The 26,170-nt window shown below is 39.5% G+C and overlaps 1 long non-coding RNA gene and 1 pseudogene across 1 annotated transcript; both read left to right on the top strand.

Annotated features, from left to right (window-relative positions):
* Positions 1-915: 915 nt before the first annotated feature.
* On the top strand, positions 916-25,292 carry LOC149815429 (uncharacterized). Its single transcript, XR_016427899.1, has 3 exons — positions 916-1,182; positions 2,046-2,175; positions 25,002-25,292. It is a non-coding gene; the product is annotated as an uncharacterized LOC149815429 (long non-coding RNA).
* LOC149815430 (14-3-3-like protein) lies at positions 18,931-22,516 on the top strand (annotated as a pseudogene).
* Positions 25,293-26,170: the final 878 nt, after the last annotated feature.

Raw genomic sequence — 26,170 nt, 5'->3', positions numbered from 1 at the left:
GTCAAGATACTGTTGCGGGTCAAGCCGTAAAAAGTATCGCTAGTCAACCAGAAGCCAACGATAATGTACGCGATACTTTATTACTTTGTTTGGCTTTTATGGAAGCTTTAATCATTTACGGCCTGGTCGTGACAATAGCACTTTTATTTGCTAATCCCTTTATGTAATCATAGAAGCGTGAAAACATGAAAAATAAATACTTCTTTTATTGCTTTGGCCCTGCCTATTCTCTTCTTTAAAATATATGAACTCTACATTTTACTCCTACAATTATAGACATGCTTGGACTGCACTAACAAATCAACTTGTTTTGACCGTATCTTTCTTGTCATGAATCCTCTTGAAGTATGGTTTGATGCATTGAGTTTAAATTATAGTAACAAAATAAATTTGGTTTGTTTGAATGTCAAAATAAGAATGTCAAACTCGTCCTGGACAGGATCCAATTCAAACATGACCTGGTCTGAACCCAATTGAAACAAGACCCGAGCCTGACCCGACCCAAACATGATTCGGGCCCGAACTGATCCAAACAGGATCCAGGTCGAAGCCGATCCAAACTGGATGCAAGCTACAACCCGATCTAAACAATATCCAGGTCGCACCCGGTCCCAATTAGGCCCAGCCTGACTCGGTCCATACACGATCCGAGCTCTCCGGATCCAAACTAGATCGGAGTCAGACCCAGATCCAAACTAGATCCAGGTCGAACCCAGTCCATACACGATTTGGGCTCTCCGGATCCCACCCAGACCCGGACAAACTTGGGATATCGGAACACCTGATCCACCCAAAATGGGTCTGGATCGGGCCCTGCTATCGGGTCGAAATATCCGCTCCGACTTACCAAAATCTAAGCTGATAAAAAATGAAGGGTTTTTTTGGTTTCTGAGAAACCGAAAACCACCACCGCGACGCCCCTCGGCGAGCCAGTGGTCACCGGCGGCCGGCCGAAAGCCCTCTAGCGACGACGAATCCCACCGTGTCCGACAATCGCTGGCGATGGAGACCCCCACCCCGCCCGACTGTACTGAAAACACCTGCCGCTGCCCCACTTTCACAGGACGGGACCGACAAGCTCCCTGAGAATGGCAATTGTCTAGGCCACCGGGGATGAGGATCGGCTTGGCCTCGCCGACGATGGCGATCAACTCCCCGACAACAGCAACCGAATGGTTGCAGGTAAGGGTCTCCCCCCCCCTCCCCCCTTTTTTTTAGAAACCAAAAAACAGACGAGACGTCGGGCAGCCACCGGCGAAGGAGAGTGATGCAGCCAGTGAAACCCCCCTAGCCTGCCACCGTTCATCCGAGCCTGGCCCGACCCAAACCCAATTAATTAGTGCAACTAATTAGTTAAATAATAAATAATTAACAAGTTCCCATGTACCATGCTAATTATCTTTCTAGTTTTTATAAAATTAATGCAACTAATTTGGTAAATAATAATAGTTACTGAGTTGCTATGCAATTAATTATTTTTTTTTAAATTGTCTTGATTTTGCCTTCTTGTTTTGTTCTGGGCTTCTCTCTTTTCCTGATTATCGCTTTCTTTTTACTTTTTTTTAATATTGTGTTTTTTTTATTCTCTCACACGATTTTCTTTCATTTATGTTTTTTATTTTCTTCCAATTCCCTGAAAGAAAGATGTGCTTGATTGTGATCGTTGTTACCATGTTTATTGGTTGGATACGCACTGAAACTATTTTCTCTGTCTCTTTTCTCTTTTTTTGTAATGTTCCTTATTTTTCTCCTTTTGGACCTCTTAATTATAACAGGAGAGATCATGATCTTGAGGTACGACTTTGAAAACAAAGGGCTTTTCTATGTGTTTCACTGTATGTAATTCTTTTATTTTTTTTTGTCTTGATTCCATGAATGTTTATTACATTTTCATGCGCCTGTTAAATCTTGATGAACTTTAAGTATAGTTTGCACAAATTATTGATTTACCTTTTATGTCATAAAGTTGTTGGAAAGAACCCGTAATTCCATGAATGTCCACGAACGTAGGGCCACTATAACAAGGGGCCGGTTGATAACTGCAGGGCCACTATAACAAGGGGCCGTGCCCTTCTCCTCGGGCCACCCATCGTTTCGGTCCTCCCAGGCCCTCAGACACACAAAGTGGGAGAGAGACACAGGCAAACGCTGCGTTGGATTCAAGGAAAATTTGAGGTACTTTTTTGTTTATTTATTCATTTATTTTCTTTTCTCCTTTAGAGCATATTTTTTGGGATTTATTTATTTTTTTCGTTTGTGAGATCGATCTCTTTCTTCCCCCTTTTTTTTTAGGTTTAATTTTTTATTCTTGCCTCTTTTCCCATTCTTTCCTTTTCGTGTGGATTTAGGGTTTTATTTTTCCCTTTTCTTTGCTGGGTGTTTGGATTTGTGGATTGTTTTCTTGGTTAAGCATGTGTGAATCTTTGTTTATTGTCTCTTTTTCTTTTTCTGTCTTGGTCGCTATTTTTTCTTGTGAAATCTGGTTATTTGTTTGATTTGGTTTAGTTCTTGCTTTTGTGATTTTGATTCTGTTCAGCGAATCAAGGACCTGTGTTTCTGTTTTATTCTACATGAAGATCTGATTATCTTGGTTAGGTTTTTTTTATCTCATTTTCCATTCTGCGTTTTTGTTCTCCACTGGGAGATTCTTTGTAGATCTGGCGGTTCCTTTAGCTAGTTTTACTTTTTTTGTTCGGTGAATATATTTGTTTACTATCAATAGTATTTTTCTCTTCCGTTCTCCTGATGTGTAAAAATATTCAAGCGGGGCATTTTTTTCAGAGTTTCATTTCTTGATCATGGTTTGAAAATCGTCATTCTAGTTCGAAGCTGTTTGCATGGATTGTGTTATCGTCGCAAAAATTTTTCCGTCTTCCCTTCCCTTGCGTGAGAGAGAGGAAAATGCTTTCGTGAGTCAAACTTGACCGGATTTTAGAAATTGTTTTGAAATACTCGCCTCCGTTTTGAAAATCGCGGGAAAATCCATGGGATGGGGCTCGACGTGTCGGTACGAGGTTCGATCGTTCCTGCCGCCTTTAAAAGGAGTAATCGAACCAAGGACCAAAAATGTGCTTGACTTAGTGAAATCATCGAAATTGTGTTCTATCCTAAATGCACAGAGAATTCAGGCATGTGCTATGAGATTTTGTAAAATATAAGTTGGAAAAACATGATGTATGCTTAGAAACATTTGAAGTTGAAAAGCATTTCTCAGGAAAAAGATGAAAATCAATCTCTCAGGAAACTCAGATGAAAGTATTTGGAAATCACCAGGAAGTTTATGAAGATGTGAGAAAATCCTGAGAAAATGGAAAGAATTCTTGAGAAAAGGGTGAACCTTTGAAGGGAAAATGTTTGTCAGAAAACTTCAAGTTTCGAAAGCTTTCCTTGGAAAATAGTTGAGATTCATTGGAAAATTCTTTGGAGATGGAAAATCAAAACTCGGGAAACTGAAATTCTAAGAATCATATCCTTGAAATGAATTTTAAGCAAGGAATATTTTTCAGGGAAAATCATGGGAAACTTGATTTGGAAAATCCAACTTTGAAAGTTTTCAGAGTTTCTTGAGAAATCGATTTTCTGGATAATGAAATTTTCTTGAGAAAATCTTGAAAGAAACCAGTGATTTCATGATGCAAGTGATATGAATGAATGTCATTTTGTAAAAATCTCTTTTCAGAAAATATGCTATCTTAGGATTAAACTAAGTAGAATTGTCGCATATTCCGACTATGGCCGTGAATATGTTTATAATTTACTTAGTCCATTCTAAAATATTTTGTAGAATTGGAAATATGCAGTGGAATTTTGGAAGATAGCCAAAGAGTGTAGGCTCGGTGTGACTGGTAGAAAGATGATGGATCTGGGTCTCGTCCATATTCTGACTAGGGCCGTAAATATGGACTCCACCGAGTTCATCAACTCCCTAAGAGTTGGTGCACGTGCCATTCGTGTACATCCATAGTGCTTTTGAAATAAAATGCATGAATCACATAAACAAGATATTGCAGAAATCCAAACTATATGATATGCATCATAATCTAAGCAGAAAATAAAATGTCTTACTCCAAAATTTACATTATTACATCACTAATTAAATAAAATAAAAGGAAATTGCAGACTTCAACTCCTTCCTTTGAATGTCCCTGCCAAGCTTGAAATTGGGTTAGCTCAAATATGTGGGTTTTTCCAAGATTTCCAATAATATTCTGAAATTATTGGACTTAATTGGATATAAACCCTATTATCATGCTTTTTTGATATTTGAAATGATGTAAATGCAAGAAATTCAGTAAGAAATAGTTTGAAATTCGAAATTATGGTCAAATGACCAAAATACCCCTGATATGGAAGTGACACCTTTAAAATCAGGGTTTTTTGAAGGAATTTTGGTAAAATCGAGATTTTGAAATTTGAATTAGACCAAATGATGATGAAATGCAAGATGAGACATGCTGTTAAACACCTTAGGACTGTAAAATCAGAATTTGACATTTTGCAATTCATCCAAAATAACGAATTTTGCTTGGATCTGGGTCCCGCGGGGCCCTGGTTTGATGATACGGCTAAACCGAGCATCAAATGAATTCCAAATCACACCAAATTAGGTATGAGGCACCCCTCTACCCTTATGAACAGCTTAGAATGCTAAAACTCACGGAATGACATGATTTAGACGCGAAAATTTACAGAAAATTCTAAAATGGGCGTATTTCGCCTGCAGACCCGAACCAAATATAACACTTAATGCAGTAATACAAAAATTCCAACATAGAAACATTTGAGATTTTTTATACTGCTAAATGACATGAAAATAAGCAATTTTGTCTTTTACAGCCACAGGATTTGAACTACAATGAGTTCGGTAACGAGAATTTGGTTCTGACAGAGGCAAAATCAACCTGATCTGATGTAAAATTGCATAAAAAATAGCATCCGACCATAGAAATTTCTGATATTTAACTGAGGCACTAACGACACACACAGGAACAAATTTCATTTGTATGATTTTGGCATTTGATCAACAGGAACAGAGATAAAAATATGATTTTTCATGCCTAAATCAACAGAGCAGATAAATATCACAAAACATGAGACTGACAAGAAAAATCCGAAACAGATACTAAAACTGTTCTAAAAATTATAAGCTTTTAGATGCAAATAGAGAACACCCGAACATGACATTCACTTTTTACAAATTTGGATTTGGAGCAATACCCAAAGAGAACCCATCGACCTAAGTCGATCCAGAGTCTTAGAGACTCAAATCAAGCTCTGACACGTGTCCCGAACTCTTAGACTTTTTCCAGACATCAAAAAAATCAGAAAAATCTAAGAAAATCAGATTAAAACTAGACATCATTCTGAGTTCTTAACATCTTTTGGATCGAAAATCAGATCTCATATGAGAGAGATCTCGATTTTACAAGTCGGAGATAAGTTTTCAAAATGTATCCCGGGTAACAAAGCCTGACCTACCATTTTGAACGTTTACCATAGTAAACAAATTGAAATCCTTTCGAATTTTTGGCAGATTGTTAGAGACACCTAGGGGCGCGTACTTTGATTTTATCAGCATTTTTAACGAAAAATAAATGCATGAAATGACGTGTGGATTGATTGACAAAAACAAGGAATTACCTAAATGAAGTTGAATGCATGAAATATTAAATAAATTCATGGAACATGCTATTTAAATGAAATAAAACGTAAGTCTAACTTATTTTAATGTATGAACATGATGGAATGCGAAAATCTAATCAAGAAAGCATAAGAAGCATCTTTTGATATGTGTCATTTTACGAGAATAGCTCGATCCATCCCTCGGATGGGCTCTTTCTTCAAAACAACCATACGAATCGAGCAAGGATATTACTATAATGAAATCAATAGAGATAGAAGTGTACCTTGTGTTTTCCTGCAGCTTTGGAACTCCCAAAATGAATGACTACCAACGGCTTCTTTCATCCTTCGATCCGGGCTTCCGAAGGTTCACGAAAATCGATCCACGCCTAGATCGAACTGGGATTGATGCGAGCAAGGTTGGTGCTTCAATGCACCCTCTCCACTGAGCCCAAAAGGGTCGTGAATTCCAAAATTCAAAATCGTGTTCTGAAGAAGATCTAGGTTGAAGTTCAAAATTCAAAAGGAGCTCTCTCTCAGCTAGGTGTGGGACCTTGTATTTGTAGCATTTTTTGAAATTTTCGAATTTCAAACAGGCTCAATCTGAGCCCTCCATGTGGAGCCATCTCAGAGCATGCCACTTGGATTTTTGAATAAAATAAGAATTTTATGGGTGAGACACCTCAGCAGGAGAATTTAAAAATTTTCAAAAAGCTTGCTTGATTTTCTCTGCAGGAGTCTCCCAAATGGCGCCACCTTAGAGGGTGCTATCTGGGGTTTGAAATTCAAAGTTTGCTTTTTGCAGGAAGCCCTCATGTGGCGCCACCTCATGGTGGGCTACTTTTATTTTGAATAAAATAAAACAAAAAAATGAAGCCAAGTGGGAGCTCTTGAATGGCGCCACCTCAAAAGGTGTTTGAGATTCAAAGTTGGAAGGAGGGGAGAATGCCATGTGGTGCCACCTCTGAGGAGTTTAAATATTCAAAATTTTGCTTTTTCTGGAGGGATCATAGGCTGACACGTGGCGGAGGGAAGAGAAGGAGAGACAAGTACATGTGGTGCCATCTCAAACCAGATAGAAAAGGTAATGTTCAGGATTTGCGCCACCTCTGGAAGGATTTGAATGTTTTAATTCTGTTTTTTTCTGAAGAAAGCAGAAAATGACATGTGTCATTTGCTTTTTCTAAGAAGAGCAGAGAATGACATGTGTCATTTGTTTTTTCTGAGAAGAACAGAGAATGACATGTGTCATTTGCTTTTTCTGAGAAGAGCAGAGAATGACATATGTCATTTGCTTTTTCTGAGAAGAGCAGAGAATGACACGTGTCACCTACCTTTCTGAGAAAAGTAGGGAAAGACATGTGTCAGTCTGCTTTATCTGAAGAAGGGAGAGATTGACACGTGTCCTCTGCAGGAGACACACTTCAAATGACGCCACCTCACAGGAAACAAGCTTTACTTTTTCTAAACAGGGCAGCACATGACATTTGGCGTCTCCTAGTGACATGGAAATGACACATGGCACAAGGTGAAGATGGTGGACATGTGGCGCCATCTTAGAGAGGCCCCACACTGACACTTGTCAAAGAAATGGAAAGAGAGAGAAAATGACATGTGGCGCTGATCTAGGGACAAGGCTCCTATATTTTTGGTTTTTTCAAAATTCAGGTTTTTCAAAAGAAAAGCCTATATGACACTACCTCAGTGTGGGCTCCACATTACTTCTTTATTGAAAAAAAGACAAGATAGAAAACCTCTTTTTGGAATTTTCATAAAAATTTGAACTAATTGGCAAAAACAAAATTTTTGAAAAGAGTTGGCCCCTGTGGGGTGAGAATGATATTGGAAATTGCTGACAGAAGGGCAAAATCTGAGATAAAGTGGTTGAAATCCATATTGAAAACTATCCAGATCGTTTTCCTGAGAAAATATTTTGAAATTCAGAGCCCCGGGGGGTAAACTCGGAAGAATTGACAATTTTAAAGACCCAGGGTTTTGAAATCGATTTTGAAAATAGTTGAAATTCGAATCTGGATTGAAAATTTTGAAACCGAGAGTTCTGGACCTCGAAATGACATGCTGTGCAGTGCAGTAATATGAAATGTTCATGCAATGCTATGCAATGACATGTCTTATGAAATGTGATCCAGAACCAGGATTTGGAGATTCCCGTCTCCTGTCAGGAGTAAAAATTTGAACATCTGAGCTAAAATAGAGAAATTTTGAGAGTTGCAGATGCAATTTGGACTTTTGCAAGTTTCAGGCTCAGAAAATGACCATTTTGCCCTCCGACAATTTTGAAGGTTAGATGATGATGCTTGGTGGAAATGTCGGGGAGGTGAGTGAAAATTTGAGGTGTTTACAGATGCCCCTCTTTGCTACTAAGCCGACTTGTGGCCGAGCTTAGTGGCAAAGAAAAACACACCAAATTTGGGTTAAAAGCAATGCCCGAGTTAGAAAGAGCTGACTGGGTATAGAGATATTAGCCCAGTGAAGATGATAGATATGAGCTGTAGAATGAAGAAGGAAGATTCACTCTATGAGAGTGAAGTTCAGGTTTTTCCCTTATCCTGGATGGGACAAAAAATAAAGTACCTCATTAAATGAGGCTCAGGTTTGACCCTTAACCTGATTGGAGAATGAAATATCTCATAGAATGAGATTCAGGTTTATACCCTTATCCTGATCGGGTGGAAAATGAAATAGGTCTAGGAATGAGGCTCAGGTTTATACCCTTATCCTGATTGAGCGGAAAATGAATACCTCATCAAAGGAGGCTCAGGTTTGTACCCTTATCCTGATTGGGTGGAAAATGAATACCTCATCAAAGGAGGCTCAAGTTTGTACCCTTATCCTGATTGGGTGGAAAATGAAATACCTCATCAAAGGAAGCTCATGTTTGTACCCTTATCCTGATTGGGCGGAAAATGGAATACCTCATCAAAATGAGGCTCAGATTTATACCCTTATCCTGATTGAGCGGAAAAATGGATGGAATCCTCGAAAGAAGAGACCATGATGGAACCTTGGAACTTTGCACAATAAATCCGACAGGGGTTTTGCAAAAGGAAGAAAAATGGGATCCTTAAAGCTTGAAAAGGGATTGATCTTGGGCGCCTCATTTCTGAGACTAAATAGTTTTTGAAATTGCCTTTTGCGAGAAATGATTGGTGGTTCGACCTCGAACCGAAATGGGACTGTCTATGGTGGGACAGTGGGGACACAGAGAAGTGTGTGAATCTGAGAGTTCATGTTCTCAAAGAAGGGAAGGACTCAAGTCCTTAAGAGAGATTTAAAATTGGTGTTGGGATGTATCAAAGACGGACATCAAGCTCTCGCTTCGCGTCAGGATAACTAGAAAATATTGTCAAAATGTTGAGAATTCTGTTGTTGATTCAAAATATTTGAAATTGATGCACATTGTTGCAAAATATTCCTTCTTTTCTACCTGAAGCATTACCTCCAAACGAGATTCACTTCGTAGAATCAAGATTGGGAAATCCAAATTACTTGTGATTGACCTCCTTCAAGGAAACTATCAATTTTCTTGATATGAACATGAAAGAGATTTTGATATTATGAAAGCAATTGATTAAAGGATATTGATAATAGAATTTCACAAGTTTAAAGAAGGTTTTTTATAGATTTGGCAGTTTGATATCCTGGGAGCTTCTCTCATGATAATCTTTCTGCACTCTATTGGCTCTCTTGGGTTTTGGTTACATTATCCTTCATTTTGGAGATGTCCTGAATTTTCTCTCTTTCTTTTTCCTCTCTTTCTCTATTTTGTAAGGGTACGTCACAAACTCCTTCAACTTGGAGATGTTTTGATCTTCCTTTGTCTCAGGGGTCATGTTGATGATATTGACTCATTGGCTTGAGATCTCTGAATGATAGCTGAAATTAAATATCTTTTAGGGATTGTTGGGAGGTTCATCGCATCTGCCTTCATCTCGACAATGCTTTAAACTTTTTCTGGAAGGATCCGTCACAAACTTCGTCATCTTGGAGATGATCCAAATCTTCTTTGGCCCCGGGGGTCTACTCGCTTAATTCACCTTCATCTTGACGACAATTGAGAGATCCCTTTTGCGGATATTTAATTGCAGCTTAGGTGATTTTGAGGAGGCATGGCTTGGATAAATGCTCTCTTTTCTAGCACTTAGGATATTTCCACTGCCTCATCTTTACAAGAATAGTCTTTAAAGCTGTACCATAACTGCAATCAATATCAATCACTTGCGGCTTTGCAATAACATTGAATCTTCTTTCCTAGCCATATCGAGGATTTATCCTTCATCCTTTTGGTTGGCCAATAGAAAGAATTTGGATTTTGAATCTCTTTTCGCAAAAGCTTCACTCTCTTGGAAGTAATGCTAAAGGTAAATTGAGATAGAAATTTGTGCAATAAAGATTCTAAAATAATTGATTGACAAATTAACAAAATGTTCTTGAAATCCTGGGTGAAAGAGAGCATTTGAGGTCCGACTCAATACATCTATGATGAAGACTATCATCTCCTTTCCAAAGTAGACGACTATCAGTTCACTGGGAACAATATCAGTTCGATTAAGAACGACCATCGGTTCATTGGGAACAATATCAGTTCAATTAAGAACGACCATCGGTTCGCTGGGAACAATATCAGTTCAATTAAGAACGACCATCGGTGGGAATAATATCAGTTCAATTAAGAACGACTATCAGTTCTTTGTAACACTATCAGTTCGATGAAGAACGACTATCAGTTCGCTTAGAACACTATCAGTTCACTTGGAACACTATCAGTTCAATGAAGAACGACTATCAGTTCACTTGGAACACTATCAGTTCAATGAAGAACGACTATCAGTTCACTTGAATTACTATCAGTTCGATGAAGAACTGCTATCAGTTCACTTGAAACACTATCAGTTCGATGAAGAACGACTATCAGTTCATTTGGAACACTATTAGTTCGATGAAGAACGACTATCAGTTCACTTGGAACACTATCAGTTCAATGAAGAACAAGGACCATTATAGAGAGTTGGATCGCTTCTATGAATGGTTTCAGGATTATTCTCTTATCTTGAATGGGGAATGAAAATTGGATGACCTAACGGTCGAAATTGAGAATTGGTAATTTGAAAATTGGAAATTGGGTGACCCGGAGGTCGAAATTAAAGAATTGAATGACCCGAGGGTCGAAATTGAAGGATTATGGAAAATGATTCAGGTTTCTCCCTTAGCCTGAAGGAGAATGTTGATGTAAATTTAATGCAAATGAATATGATTGAATGAAAATTGATGCAAATGAATGCAAAATTAATGCAAATGAGTGCATATATATGCAAAATGAGAGATTGGTTTATCCTGCATGCATACAGGATGTAAAGATAAATTAAAAAAAAATGTCCCAGTGTGACTAGGGAGGAAAATTTTGAATAAAAGAAGGATAATTGATGAGTAAGGCGACAAGCTTCTTGATTGATAGATGTCCTCAAGATCATTCCTCACAAGAGAGATATTGTGAAAAGTAAGAAGAAGCAAATAAGATGGCGCCAAGCTGTTAAAAAAAAATTGATGACTTTATTGATGCTTTAAAATCAAGGAAAGAGAATGGGATTACATTATCCTTTTGAAAAAGCAAGATGAGAAATGGGAAAGTGTCGGCATTGTCATCTTCTGGAATGATTGTAGATGACTAGTCCTCCTTTCCATCTTCAACGAGGAGCTTCTTGTCAATGCAGTCTTGAACAATGTTCTTAAGGACGAAGCAGTTTTCTGTATCATGCCCTACTGCTCGATGAAACTTGCAAAACTGTTCTTTGAATCTGCCCATAATTGCTGGAGGATCAACGACTTTAGGCAACCGGACAATGTCTTTCGCAAGCATATACTCGAGGATACTCTCGAGTGTCTGATCCAGAGGGGTGAATTCTCGATCAGTTCTCCAGTCCTTGCGCTTTGATTTTTCTTGATCTTTCTCCTTATGCTGAGGGCTGGATTGAAGAGGTTTATCACTATTGAAGTCCTTCCTTTTGCCTTTTGAATTTTTCCGAACTGTTGTCATGATTATTCTTGTTGCCTTTGCTATTATTGAAAGATTTGGCTGAAAAAGTGAAGTGAGCCTTCTTTTTGGCATCTTGACTGTTTCTTGCAATGGTAATGCCTTTATAGACCCCATTCTCCACTCCCATTTTGAGCCATTCGGCTCGTTAAATGAGTTCAATGAAAGATTTGGAGGGTGAGGTAGATATTAATCCTCTAAGAGGTTGTGAAAAATTATTGAGGATCAGCGATAAAGCATGCCTTTCTGATATAGGATCCCTCATTTTGTTGCAGGTCTCTCTCCATCTGCGAATGAAGTCCCTGGCTTTTTCACTATCTCCCTGCTTCAGATTACAGAGATGATTTAGCATTGGTAGTGCTTCAGTATTGAACATGAATCGTTCAACGAACAAATTCACAACTTTATCGAACTCTTTCAGTTCTATAGGATTGATATGTTCCGCGTACCATTTGGTCGCGACTCCTTCCAAACTGCAGGGAAAGCATATAAATAGTGCTCTGTTGTCCCTCTTGAACCTTGAGCACTCAGCAAAGAACATGGTGAGATGGGCTTTTGGGTTGCCAGAACCATCAAACTTGATGAATTTATAGGGGAGGTTTTCGAGATCATCATCCCCTTCGAGGCCATCATAGAAGTCCTCGCTGGTGAAGACGTTCTTGCCCTTGTCGCGGGCTTGCAGATCTTTAACCACTTTGGCCATTTCCTTGAACTGTGTCTGCAAGAGCTCTTCTGCAACTTGACCTTTTGATTTGCGACTCCTCCTTTGTTCTCGGCTATGTTTCTGAAATGCCGGAGGCACCTCATATTCTTCATCGGTGTCTTCCTCTGATTCTGATTCATCTGAAATTTTCTTTGGCTGAACTTGCTTCTTGGGAGTCTTCTTATCCTTGTGCCCGTGGAACTTCTCTCTGAATGGATTCTTTTCTGAACTGGTCTCGGGCTGCTCATTCATCATCTTGTTCATCATCTTCCGAAACATGGCATACATTTGCGGGTCTATGCCATCCTCCTATTGCAGCTGATCTTGACTTCTGGGGGGATCCATTTCTCCTTCTGAGGCTGAGGAGTGCTGTGGTGATGTGGTTCCTCTTTCTGACCTTGTCCTAACCATCAAATGTTGCGGATGTTCTCTGCAGGATAAAGTCTTGATTAGACTCCGAGGGAATTTTGGATTGAGAGAAAAATGATTATTGACGATATGGTAGACAATTGGAAGAATATCCCATTACTAGGGATGGAGTCGCCGCTGAAATCACGACAATTGTATTGTCATTCTTTGTAAGAAGAATAAACAATGGAAAATGTGCCTTGCCACCTAGGCGAGGTCGTCAACCACGAAGAAAACACCATTTTTGAAGGAAAGAGATATCTCTTGGAAAAACAATCTGCAAACAGATTTAGAATAAGGAGAAGGCAAGTGGGTAAACAATTTCCACTGCAATAATAAAGGTATGCACGGGAAAAATAAGATGAAGAATTTTGCAAAAAGGATTAAAAATCCAATGAGAGAAAACATATGATTTTTGAAAATTGCAGGAAGGATAAAAATGCAGTTTGAAATTCGAGATCCAGTAGAACGGAAGAATGAAAAATCACCTGGAGTTTTGAAAGAAATTGGATATTTGGGAAAATCATCCAGGGTTTGAGAAAATATCTCGTGGAAAATAAGGATATTTTGAAAAAAGCCTAATATTTTGAAAAACATTGGGAAATATGATAAAATGAGGAAATAACATACATACAATCACATCCTGCACAAACATTTATGCACATACAACACTCTCTAAAAGGCTGACTCTAGATGCATCATTTTGAAAAAAAAAAACTGTAGGACCTTAATCCTAACTCTAAGCTCAGATCATCTTTGTCCAATCCAGTTATGCCGATATACCTGAATCGAAATCCGAGGTACGTGGCATATAATCTTAACTCCGGTTCTAAGGTAAGGTTTTCCAACATCCTTGAGCGCCTACCGATATACTTTGGACTGTGGCCCGCGATACGTGGTAGGGGGGCGTTAACCCAAATAAGTGGCCCAGTTGTGAGACTCTGTCCTGAACTAGGGTTCTAGAAGAGAGCCCAGCAATGTGAAGACCAAGTAAAATTAGGTAAGAGAAGTTTGAAAAAATGATCACATGCAAGAACTAGAGGGCTCTAACTCCTAGAGAGATAGATTTTTGAAAATCTTTGAAGAAGTATACATTGTTTGCATTCAGATCCTAAATTGAGGAGAGTTGCATTTAGACCTAATTCTGTGTGAGCATGAAAATATCTCCTCAATCTGGTCCTACCAAACCATGCCTAGTCTATATGCCGTCAATGTCAACTAGGTCAGAATCTAAGCTCCTAGGTTCGCATGATATCAGAAAGCAAAGAGAGCTGTCATTTTGTGAACACAGTTTCGATGATTGAACTAAGCCAAGCACAATTTTGACCAGACAAGGACAGGTCCCATCACGGTCGCCAAACCTATTATCGTTGCAAAAAATTTTCCGTCTTCCCTTCCCTTGCGGGAGAGAGAGGAAAATGCTTTCGCGAGTCAAACTTGACCGGATTTTAGAAATTGTTTTGAAATACTCGCCTCCATTTTGAAAATTGCGGGAAAATCCATGGGACGGGGCTCGACCTGTCGGTACGAGGTTCAACCGTTCCTGCCGCCTTTAACAAGGGTAATCGAACCAAGGACCAAAAATGTGCTTGACTTAGTGAAATCATCGAAATTGTGTTCTATCCTAAATGCACAAAGAATTCAGGCATGTGCTATGAGATTTTGTAAAATATAAGTTGGAAAAACATGATGTATGCTTAGAAACATTTGGAGTTAAAAAACATTTCTCAGGAAAAAGATGGAAATCAATCTCTCAGGAAACTCAGATGAAAGTATTTGGAAATCACCAGAAAGTTTATGAAGATGTGAGAAAATCCTGAGAAAATGGAAAGAATTCTTGGGAAAAGGGTGAACCTTTGAAGGGAAAATGTTTGTCAGAAAACATCAAATTTCGAAAGCTTTCCTTGGGAAATGGTTGAGATTCATTGGAAAATTCTTTGGAGATGGAAAATCAAAACTCGGGAAACTGAAATCCTAAGAATCATATCCTTGAAATCGATTTTGAGAAAGATGAGAAATTCCTTTTGGAAATGAATTTTAAGCAAGGAATATTTTTCAGGGAAAATCATGGGAAACTTGATTTGGAAAATCCAACTTTGAAAGTTTTCAGAGTTTCTTGAGAAATCGATTTTCTAGAGAATGAAATTTTCGTGAGAAAATCTTGAAAAAAATCAGTGATTTCATGATGCAAGTGATATGAATGAATGTCATTTTGTAAAAATCTCTTTTCAGAAAATATTCTATCTTAGGATTAACCTAAGTAGAATTGTCGCATATTCCGACTATGGCCGTGAATATGTTTATAATTTACTTAGTCCATTCTAAAATATTTTGTAGAATTGGAAATATGCAGTGGAATTTTGGAAGATAGCCTAAGACTGTAGGCTCGGTGTGACTGGTAGAAAGATGATGGATCTGGGTCTCATCCATATTCCGACTAAGGCCGTAAATATGGATTCCATCGGGTTCATCAACTCCCTAAGAGTTGGTGCACGTGCCATTCGTGTACATCCATAGTGCTTTTGAAATAAAATGCATGAATCACATAAACAAGATATTGCAGAAATCCAAACTATATGATATGCATCCTAATCTAAGCAGAAAATAAAATGTCTTACTCCAAAATTTACATTATTACATCACTAATTAAATGAAATAAAAGGAAATTGCAGACTTCAACTCCTTCCTTTGAATGTCCTTGCCAAGCTTGAAATGGGGTTAGCTGAAATATGTGGGTTTTTCCAAGATTTCCAATAATATTATGAAATTATTGGACTTAATTGGATATAAACCCTATTATCATGCTTTTTTGATATTTGAAATGATGTAAATGCAAGAAATTCAGTAAGAAATAGTTTGAAATTCGAAATTATGGTCAAAATGACCAAAATACCCCTAATATTGAAGTGACACCTTTAAAATCAGGGTTTTTTGAAGGAAATTTTAGTAAAATCGAGATTTTGAAATTTGAATTGGACCAAATGATGATGAAATGCAAGATGAGACATGATGACATGCTGTTAAACACCTTAGGACTGTAAAATCAGAATTTGACATTTTGCAATTCATCCAAAATAACGAATTTCGCTTGGATCCGGGTCCCGCGGGGCCCAGTTTTGATGATACGGCTAAATCGAGCATCAAACGAATTCCAAATCACACCAAATTCGGTATGAGGCACCCCTGTACCCTTATGAACAACTTAGAATGCTAAAACTCATAGAATGACATGATTTAGATGCGAAAATTTACAGAAAATCCTAAAATGGGCGAATTTTGCCTATAGACCCGAACCAAATGTAACACTTAATGCAGTAATATGAGAATTCCACCATGGAAACATCTGAGATTTTGCAGACTGCTAAATAACATGAAAATAAGAAATTTTGTATTTTACAGCCTCGGGATTTGAACTACGGTGAGTTCGGTAACGAGAATTTGGTTCTGACGGAGGCAAAATCAACCTGATCCGATGTAAAATTGCATAAAAAATAGCATTCGACCATAGAAATTTCTGATATTTAACTGAAGAGCTAAAGACACACACAAAAACAACTTTCATTTTTATGATTTGGGCATTTGATCAACAAGAACAGAGATAAAAATACGACTTTTCATGCCTAAATCAACAAAGTAGATAAATATCACAAAACAAGAGACTGACAAGAAAAATCCGAAACAGATACTAAAACTGTTCTAAAAATCATAAACTTTCAGATGAAAATAGAGGACACCTCGAATTCATTTTTTACAGATTTGGATTTGGAGCAATACCTAAAGAGAACCCATCGACCTAAGTCAATCCAGAGTCTCAGAGACTCAAATCAAGCTTTGACACGTGTCCCGAACTCTCGGATTTTTGTCAGACATCAAAAAAACCAGAAAAATCTGAAAACATTTGTTTAAAAACTAGACATCATCCCGAGTTCAGAACATTTTTTGGATTGAAAATCGGACCTCATATGAGAGAGATCTTGATTTTACGATTCAGAGATAAGTTTTCAAAACGTATTCCGGGTAACAAAACCCGACCTACCATTTTGAATGTTTACCATAGTAAACAAATTCAAATCATTCCGAATTTTTGGCAGATTGTTAGAAACACCTAGGGGCGCATACTATGATTTTTTCAGCATTTTTAAAGAAAAATAAATGCATGAAATGATGTGTGGACTGACTGACAAAAACAGGGAATTACCTAAATGAAGCTGAATGCATGAAATATTAAATAAATTCATGGAACATGCTATTTAAATGAAATAAAATGTAAGTCTAACTTATTTTAATGCATGAACATGATGGAATGCGAAAATTTAATCAAGAAAGCATAAGAAGCATCTTTTGATATGTGTCATTTTACTAGAATAGCTCAATCCATCCCTCAGATGAGCTCTTTCTTCAAAACAACCATACAAATCGAGCAAGGATATTACTATAATGAAATCAATAGAGATAGAAGTGTACCTTGTGTTTTCCTGCAGCTTTGGAACTCTCGAAATGAACGGCTACCAATGACTTCTTTTGTCCTTCGATCCGGGCTTTCGAAGGTTCACGAAAATCGATCCACGCCTAGATCGAACTGGGATTGATGCGAGCAAGGTTGGTGCTTCAATGCACCCTCTCCACTGAGCCCAAAAGGGTCGTGAATTCCAAAATTTAAAATCGTGTTCTGAAGAAGATCTAGGTTGAAGTTCAAAATCCAAAAGGAGCTCTCTCTCAGCTGGGTGTGGGACCTTGTATTTGTAGCATTTTTTGAAATTTTCGAATTTCAAACAGGCTCAATCTGAGCCCTCTATGTGGCGCCATCTCAGGGCATGCCACTTGGATTTTTGAATAAAATAAGAATTTTGTGGGTGAGACACCTCAGCAGGGGAATTTGAAAATTTTCAAAAAACTTGATTGATTTTCTCTGCAGGAGTCTCCCAAATGGCGCCACCTTAGAGGGTGCTATCGGGGGTTTGAAATTCAAAGTTTGCTTTTTGCAGGGAGCCCTCATGTGGTGCCACCTCATGGTGGGCTACTTTTATTTTGAATAAAATAAAACAAAAAAATGAAGCCAAGTGGGAGCTCTGGAATGGCGCCACCTCAAAAGGTGTTTGAGATTCAAAGTTGAAAGGAGGGGAGAATGCCATGTGGCGCCACCTCTAAGGAGTTTAAATATTCAAAATATTGCTTTTTCTGGAGGGATCATAGGCTGACACGTGGCAGAGGGAAGAGAAGGAGAGACAAGTACATGTGGCGCCATCTCAAACCAGATAGAAAAGGTAAAGTTCAGGATTTGCGCCACCTCTGGAAGGATTTGAATGTTTTAATTCTGGTTTTTTCTGAAGAAAACAGAAAATGACATGTGTCATTTGCTTTTTCTGAGAAGAGCAGAGAATGACATGTGTCATTTGCTTTTTCTGAGAAGAGCAGAGAATGACACGTGTCACCTACCTTTCTAAGAAAAGTAGGGAGAGACATGTGTCAGTCTGCTTTATCTGAAGAAGGGAGAGATTGACATGTGTCCTCTGCAGAAGACACACCTCAAATGGCACCACCTGAGAGGAGACAAGCTTTACTTTTTCTAAACAGGGCAGCACATGACATTTGGCGTCTTCTGGTGACTTGGAAATGACACATGGCACAGGGTGAAGATGGTGGACATGTGGCGCCATCTTAGAGAGGCCCCACACTGACACTTGTCAAAGAAATGGAAAGAGAGAGAAAATGACATGTGGCGCTGATCCAGGGACAAGGCTCCTATATTTTTGGTTTTTTCAAAATTCAGGTTTTTCAAAAGAAAAGCCTATATGACACTACCTCAGTGTGGGCTCCACATTACTTCTTTATTGAAAAAAAGACAAGATAGAAAACCTCTTTTTGGAATTTTCATAAAAATTTGGACTAATTGGCAAAAACAAAATTTTTGGAAAGAGTTGGCCCCTGTGGGGTGAGAATGATATTGGAAATTGCTGACAGAAGGGCAAAATCTGAGATAAAGTGGTTGAAATCCATATTGAAAACTATCCATATCGTTTTCCTGAGTCTCGGGGGTAAAATGGGAAGAATTGACAATTTTAAAGACCCAGGGTTTTGAAATCGATTTTGAAAATAGTTGAAATTCAAATCTGGATTGAAAATTTTGAAAGCGAGAGTTCTGGACCTCGAAATGACATGCTGTGCAGTGCAGTGATATGAAATGTTCATGCAATGCTATGCAATGACATGTCTTATGAAATGTAATCCTGAACCAGGATTTGGAGATTCCCGTCTCCTGTCAGGAGTAGAAATTTGAACATCTGAGCTAAAATAGAGAAATTTTGAGAGTTGCAGATGCAATTTGGACTTTTCCAAGTTTCAGGCTCAGAAAATGACCATTTTGCCCTCCGACGATTTCGAAGGCTAGATGATGATGCTTGGTGGAAATGTTGGGGAGGTGAGTGAAAATTTGGGGTGTTTACAGATTGTTTTTTGTTTCTTATGTTTGTGATTTTGTTATGTGATTGCAGGTTTGTGCTTTAGTTCTCTGTAAGAAAAACATGTCGCTCGTTGAATCCTCATGGGAGGAGAATGTTTACATGGCGAAACTGGTCGAGTAGGCCGAACGTTATGAGGAGATGGTTGAGTTCATGGAGAATGTGGTGAAAACTGTGGATCAGGAAGAACTCACAGTCACGTTACGAAACTTGATGTCTGTTGCTTACAAGAATGTCATTGGAGCCAGGAGGGCTTCGTGGAGAATCATCTCCTCTATCGAGTAGAAGAGAGCCGCGGCAATGAGGATCGTGTTGCAGCGATCAAGGAGTACAGGGGAAAGATCAAGTCTGAGCTTAGCAAGATCTATGATGGGATCTTGCGTCCCCTTGAATCACGCTTGATTCCGTCTCCTACCGCCTCTGAATCTCAGGTCTTCTTTCTCAAGATGAAAGGTGACTATCATAGGTACCTGGCAGACTTCAAGACTGGTGGCGAGAGGAAAGACTGTTGGCATACAATGGTGCATAGGTTAGAACATGGAAGTATACATTTTTTTTTTCTATTTTATAAAATTTTTCTTATTGGGGTGTCTATAAACACTTTTTGTGCCCCGTTTAACTTTTGTGACGGGGCCACTCTTTGTTATGTATGATATTGCCCTTGCTGAGTTGGCTGTGACCCACCCCATTAGGCTTGGACTTGCCCTATTTCTCCTGTGTTCTACTACGAAATCTTGAATTCACCTGATCGTGCTTGTCATCTTGCAAAGCAGGTTTTCTGCTACCTCTAGCTTGTGCTTTTTTACCATGTATAGTCATGATTATCTGTTTTACTTTTTATGCTGATTTGGCCTTAAGAAGCGGTACTGCTTTGTTCTTTTCACCCACTTGAACTTGATTGTGGGTCATTGTGATTTCATTTTCATTTTAAGTTTAAAATTCCACTTTTGTTGTGCGTATTTTGTTATAATCTTTTAACCCCTCGATGGAGGTATCCTTGTAAGATCCATGATTTTAATTTTGATGTATATGGCGTAATTATGTGGAAATCAATGAATTTTTATGTTTTGGCAATTTCTGAAGATTTGCTTATTTTGAGAATCGGGTAAAATCGCGTAATTTTATGTAAAAAGAGCGATTTTGGGAAATCTAGAACGAATCAACCACCGAAACGTTTAGGGTAAGTTTGGAATAAGGTTGTAGTGATACACCCCGAATATGAGATCCGAACGACGAGAAAACCTCGTCAGTGCATGTGAATTACGAGTTTTGACCTAATATTGGACCCGAATCTTAGAACGCTTAATTTTAGCGAACAAGAGGTGATTTTCTTAAGAGGCATCGACCATTCTACATTAATTAAGGTTATAAAGAGAACAAAATAATTTATTGGAATTAAATTATTATTTTAATGCATTAAATAAGCATTACTTTATGATATACCTAATACGCAGTTTTGGTTTTGGATCCGGAGCATCTAGTGGATCCAAATCCCATGGACGACCCTAGAGTGGACGTCCATGGCCATGGTTGACCAGCTGGTCAAGAGCTGACCAGCTGGATGGCATTTTTGAAATTTCTTTTGCATGGGTTTTAAAGAAGGCCTTCATTGGCCGTGTATCTTTTCCAACACCCTCATGATGAAGTCTAGGCTCCATCATGAGGGGCGCCATTTTCAAAAGGGAGCCATGGGGATGGCGCCCCATGGCATGTTTGTAATATTTTCAAAAGAGTTCAAATCCTTAAAACCGATAGGTGGTGTTGGGTGGCAGCCAAGGGCGTCCCCTTGTAATTTGTTGAAACTTGTAAGGCTCTTCAAAAATGTCATTTTTGAAAATTATGCAAAACTTTTTGGAAAGCTTGACATGCATTGGTGGTTGGCGGGCGTGAAGCTCCCCAACCCTCCATCTTGGTGGGATTAAATCCCAACTGTCCAATTTTTTTCAAACATCTATAAAAGCTTTACAAAAAAATGGCCCCCCTTGTTTGGGTGACTTTTCCTTCTCTCTCTCTCTCTCTCTCTCCAAACTTCCTCTCTTCTCTCAAGCTCCTTCACTCCAGTCGTGGGCTTCTCCTTGGCGTGCAATAGCTGCAGCACTTCAACATCTTCCATATCCTTCTTCAATACTAGCTAAGGTGAAGACTCACCTCTTTCGTTATGATTCCGGATGGCCATGAAGCCAATGGCGCTTTGCATCAATGCATGTAAGCTCAAATGGCGGATTAGCTTAGAAGTATAGTTTTAAATCTTGAATCCTCATAGTTTTACAATAGCATTGTGCTGCATTCATTTGCAATTGGTTTTCTTTTGATTTCTACTTGGTTATTTCCGATTATGCTTCATTTTCCTCCATGCATGTTAGCTGCTCACTCCATTATGATAATGCTGTCTTGTTTTATATCTTTTTTTTGTTGGTTCATGGCATGGTCGTCTTAGGGGTGTGCTGGACCGAGCTGGGCTCGTCCAAGCTTACACCCAGTTCGTGTGGCCCTCTCTCTTTGTGAGTGTTGGAGCACCGGTTGGTGTGCTCCAGCCGTTAGCTCATTCACTTTTCTTCATTGTGCTTTCCTTCTTTTTGGGTTTTCGGCTCAACCAGTCCCAGCACATTGGGACTGGTGTTGCAGCCTAGCCCTTGGGCGTGGGTCACAATGTGACCACTTCCTTTGAGATGTGCGAAGGCCAGGCTGCCGGTGGTTGATGTGTTAACCTTTTTTTTCATTCGTTTTGTTTTTTTCTTTGGAACCTAGACTGGAGCAGGTTGGGCCGACTTTAGGCGTGCCCAACACACCCTCTTAGCAGCTGTGAACCGAGCCCTTGGGCTCTGGTTCATGCTGGCAAGAGTGGCTTGGTCTGGTCCAGTGGACCAGACCCCTTGTCCATTCACTGCGCTCCAAGAATGGAGCTGGACGCCGTGCGGGTGGCCCGCGCGCCCAACAACAACAATTAAAAAAAAATATAATAATATATATATTATACACTTATAAATGTATTTCTTTACATGATTAGTGCTTCATGTAATGTTGTTAGACGGCGTGGGTTAGGGTGCTGGTCTGAACCGAGGGTCCAGACCTGCCCTATAGCCGGTTGACCCGAGTTGGGCGCAACCTAGCCCAGCCCGTTTTCACTTGGCTGGAGCTAGGCGCGCACACCATGGGTGCTGTGCACATCTTAGCACCCTGTTAGCTTTCTATGGGTGCAGGTCTGAACCGTGGTTCAGACCTGAACCGTTGGCAGCCCTGCTAGCACCCGGTGCTAGCCGTGGCTCCACTTAGTTGGAGCCGGGCGCCAACCGCTTAGTGCTGGACACCCCCAAGGCCTCTCTTTCAGCAGAGCCCCTTTGGGCTTTGGTCTGAACCGAAAGGTTCAGACCTTAGCAGGTCGTGACAGCGGTCTGGTCCTATGGACCAGACACCCCGGTCAACCTTAGTACCCCTTGCATTACGTTAACCGGTTGGCCTTTGTCGGGAGCTCGAATCAGCCCCAACCGAACCCCTTAGCTAGTACGGTCCAATCCATGAGTTGGACCAAACCTTGATGGTAGGCACGACAGTTTGGTCCGTAGGACCAGACCACCCTTAATTAGAGCTTGTTGGCAGCAAGTGTGTGTGGATCTTCGTATTGGCACACTCGCAGCCCCGTTATGCCATTATTTGCGGCGGATAACACTTTACCCTATCAAACCAGTCTGCACCGACTTTGAACCGAACCATAGTGGGTTCGAGTTAGCCCTTGCCTTGCCCCACACCCTCCGTGCATTTCGGCTAGGGTTTTGGCATAAGTATATATGCCTTGGATTTCAAAGAGTTCGATATATATATATATGTGTGTGTGTGTGTATGGGGGTGTGTATATATGTATTTTAGTACGAATATATATATATATATACATATGTGTACTTGTGCATTTACATACGTACATATGAGGACATGTCTTTAAGTGGAATTGAAACATGTGAATATATATATATATATATATATATACGTCAAAGTACACATAATGATCGATTCAGTATCACTGAATGGACTTACGACACTCCTGTGTCCCGTCCAAGTATTATTCTCCAGATGATGTTACGCTCCGAATTAAATGTAGAACTCCATAGAGTTGTCCTGTTTTCGGTTTGGCAAGCAGTCGCTTTGGGTCCACGGGCGCGGCACCCCGAACCGTGGCAATGCCAATGTAATACCCATTAGACGGGTTATTTCAGTATGGCCTTCGACACATAAGTGTGTCGTGTTGCGTAAGGAAGATCCTTATGCCTTGATTTACGTACAATGGCCTAGTTAAAGAATACAGACGAACACTATTGCAATATTGCAAATCCACATATTTGGAAACTATGTTGAATTACAAGTGTAGTTTAAATATCCTTGTTTCGAGTCCGCTGGTGCGGCACCCCATACCGTGGAAATAGCTAATGTTATTCCCATAAGATGATAATGTAGATAAATTCAATTTCAAACCCTCAATAATGCAAATGTAATTCCCACACGTATGAAAATGTTGATTAGATGCAATCATAACACTGAAGTATGCAATATAGTGCATTTAATATCATGCAATGCCTCTGATAACTTTATTGTGCAAATGATAGAAAGCTCATGTTACGTTTACACTTTGCACTTGGCACATCCTGACGCTGTTATTGAGTAGTGCGTACCCTAAGGAGGTACATCGCTTGAGGCATTGGTAAGCGCACCACGTGCCCTTACTTTAATAGAATAAAAAGATTAAAGATTGAACACCATAGGCTATAAATACTGATATGACTTGTTGTGGGCTCAGCTTGGAGTCCTCGGGCAGTGGCCCTTGTGTTGTGTAAGGACTCTTGTGTGATATACCCTAATCAGAAAATAAATAATATGGTGTTTTGACTGCTTTCACGAGCGGTGTGCTCCGTTGGCCGCGTGAGGCTGAGCACGTGAATGGGGCAGGCCAAGTCCTCGTTTTGCGTACCCTACGGGGACCACAAGGAAAATTCCTCGTTGTGAGGTATGATCGAACATGAGCCTTAAGAAAGATAAACCTGCTTCGCCCCATTCATAAAATGGTTCACCTTGGAAGAGGGTGGATGGTACAACCCTAAGTGACTTGTCGTTACTACGACACATGCTTTGACAGGAGCTGTAGAGTCCTTTGGCCTCCAGTCACTCATAGTCAAGGAGGTCGAGGTTGCCTTTTTAGGGCCTCACTACTGCAGTAGTATGGATTGCAATCCTTGCCTATGCGAGTGTATTCTCTTAGCCGTGTACTGCTCGCATGAGGTTGACTCGGTTTGTAGCTTCCCCGGTTACCACACTAGAATTTAAATAACAAACGCCAGGTGCATGTCTCACAGAATGCGAGGTTTCCTTCGCGTACCCGAAGGAGTAATCAAAAGAACTTAAGAACTAACCAAACAGCTGACTTACAGTAGATGTCACTTTACTTGTGCTACAAACTTTACTTCAGTTGTTACGTAGTTACTCTACTTGCTGTCAGCACTTGTTACTGCTTGAGTACTTGTTACAGTCACTTCAGTGTTACTTTAGTTACTTGCTGCTCAGTTCACTTTACGGTTCAGTTCGTTGCTTTAGCTACTTGTTTTCCCTATTGCTATAGTTTGTTGACTAGTACTTGTCACTTTACACTTACCTGACACAGGCACTTACACTTGTTAGCTTATTTTCTGTTTCCCTGTGTATATGATATATATCTGCTTGTGGTTGTTTCTTCACCACCCCGGAAGAGGACTGACCCCGTTTTATGGGGATGTAGGTGACGAACAGGTATAGTGCGGATGCGATGATATGCGGTGGAGGCTCGAAGGACCCACACACTTGACCTGCAGTTCCTGTACCTGGTGGTTTTTGGGTTTTTGGTATTGTTGAGATGTATTCCCTGTTTTGTACCTTTTGTACTTATATTTTGTAAACACTTTAAAAATAGTTGGGGTGTTTCCCCTTTTTACTTCATAGTTACACTTTTGTACACACCGTTGGTTACTTGTTGCACTCACCTGTGGTGGTCGCCCAAACTTGTGGCTTTGTTGTTTTTCTCACACCTGCTTTCCGCTGGTTTTCTACTTAAACCTTTCAAAAAAAACTTTTTTTACTGAAAATTCTAAGTTTTTCCAAGGTCGGAGTTTGGGGCGCCACAATCCTTGTATCGCTTTTCTAGTGTCTATTCTGGGTGGCGATTTTTTGAGTGTGAAAAACATGTGGAACTAGGTAAAAGCAGTTATTATTGATCATTTTTTGGTTAACTGTTTAAAGTCTTTGGGACAATCTGATTTATCTTTTAACCTGGGTACTTGTCCTTGTGTTTGATAAAGCCAATTGCTATGAAAAACTTGTTCTTTATGGTATCACAGCTCGCTGGTTATCTATCTAGTATTTGATCAATGAGTTTATTGCATGGTCCAAAATGTGACCTAGTTCTACAATCTTTACTCGTGATTGCCTAGAAACTGGAACAACTAGAGTTCCTTAAATCTCTGATGCTGCTTTGCATTGTTTCCATTGTTGTTATTAAAAAATGCACTCTTGCCATATCACATAGACATGCACATATGTATGGAAGACAATAGGGATACAATTGTTATGACACGAGAGTTTTCTAAAACTAGTATATATATATATATATATATATATATATATATATATATATATATATATATTGGCTACTAATGAAAGTACAAAACTAATGAGCTAGAAATCATAGGTGCAAGTTGTATCGACTCAATCTAACCACATAGATGTGTTCGACATGGTTTGTTTGTGTTATCGTCGCAAATTTTTTTCCCTCTTCCCTTCCCATGCGGGAGAGAGATGAAAAATGGTTTTGCGAGTCAAACTTGACCGGATTTTGGAAATTTGTTTTGAAATACTCGCCTCTGTTTTTTAAAATAGTGGGAAAATCCATGAGATGGGGCTCGACCTGTCGGT

This window comes from Nuphar pumila, chromosome 15, assembly GCF_984573655.1.
Source record: "Nuphar pumila chromosome 15, dmNupPumi1.hap1.1, whole genome shotgun sequence".
NCBI classification, from domain to species: domain Eukaryota; kingdom Viridiplantae; phylum Streptophyta; class Magnoliopsida; order Nymphaeales; family Nymphaeaceae; genus Nuphar; species Nuphar pumila.
This window is presented reverse-complemented; position numbering and strand designations above follow the sequence as displayed.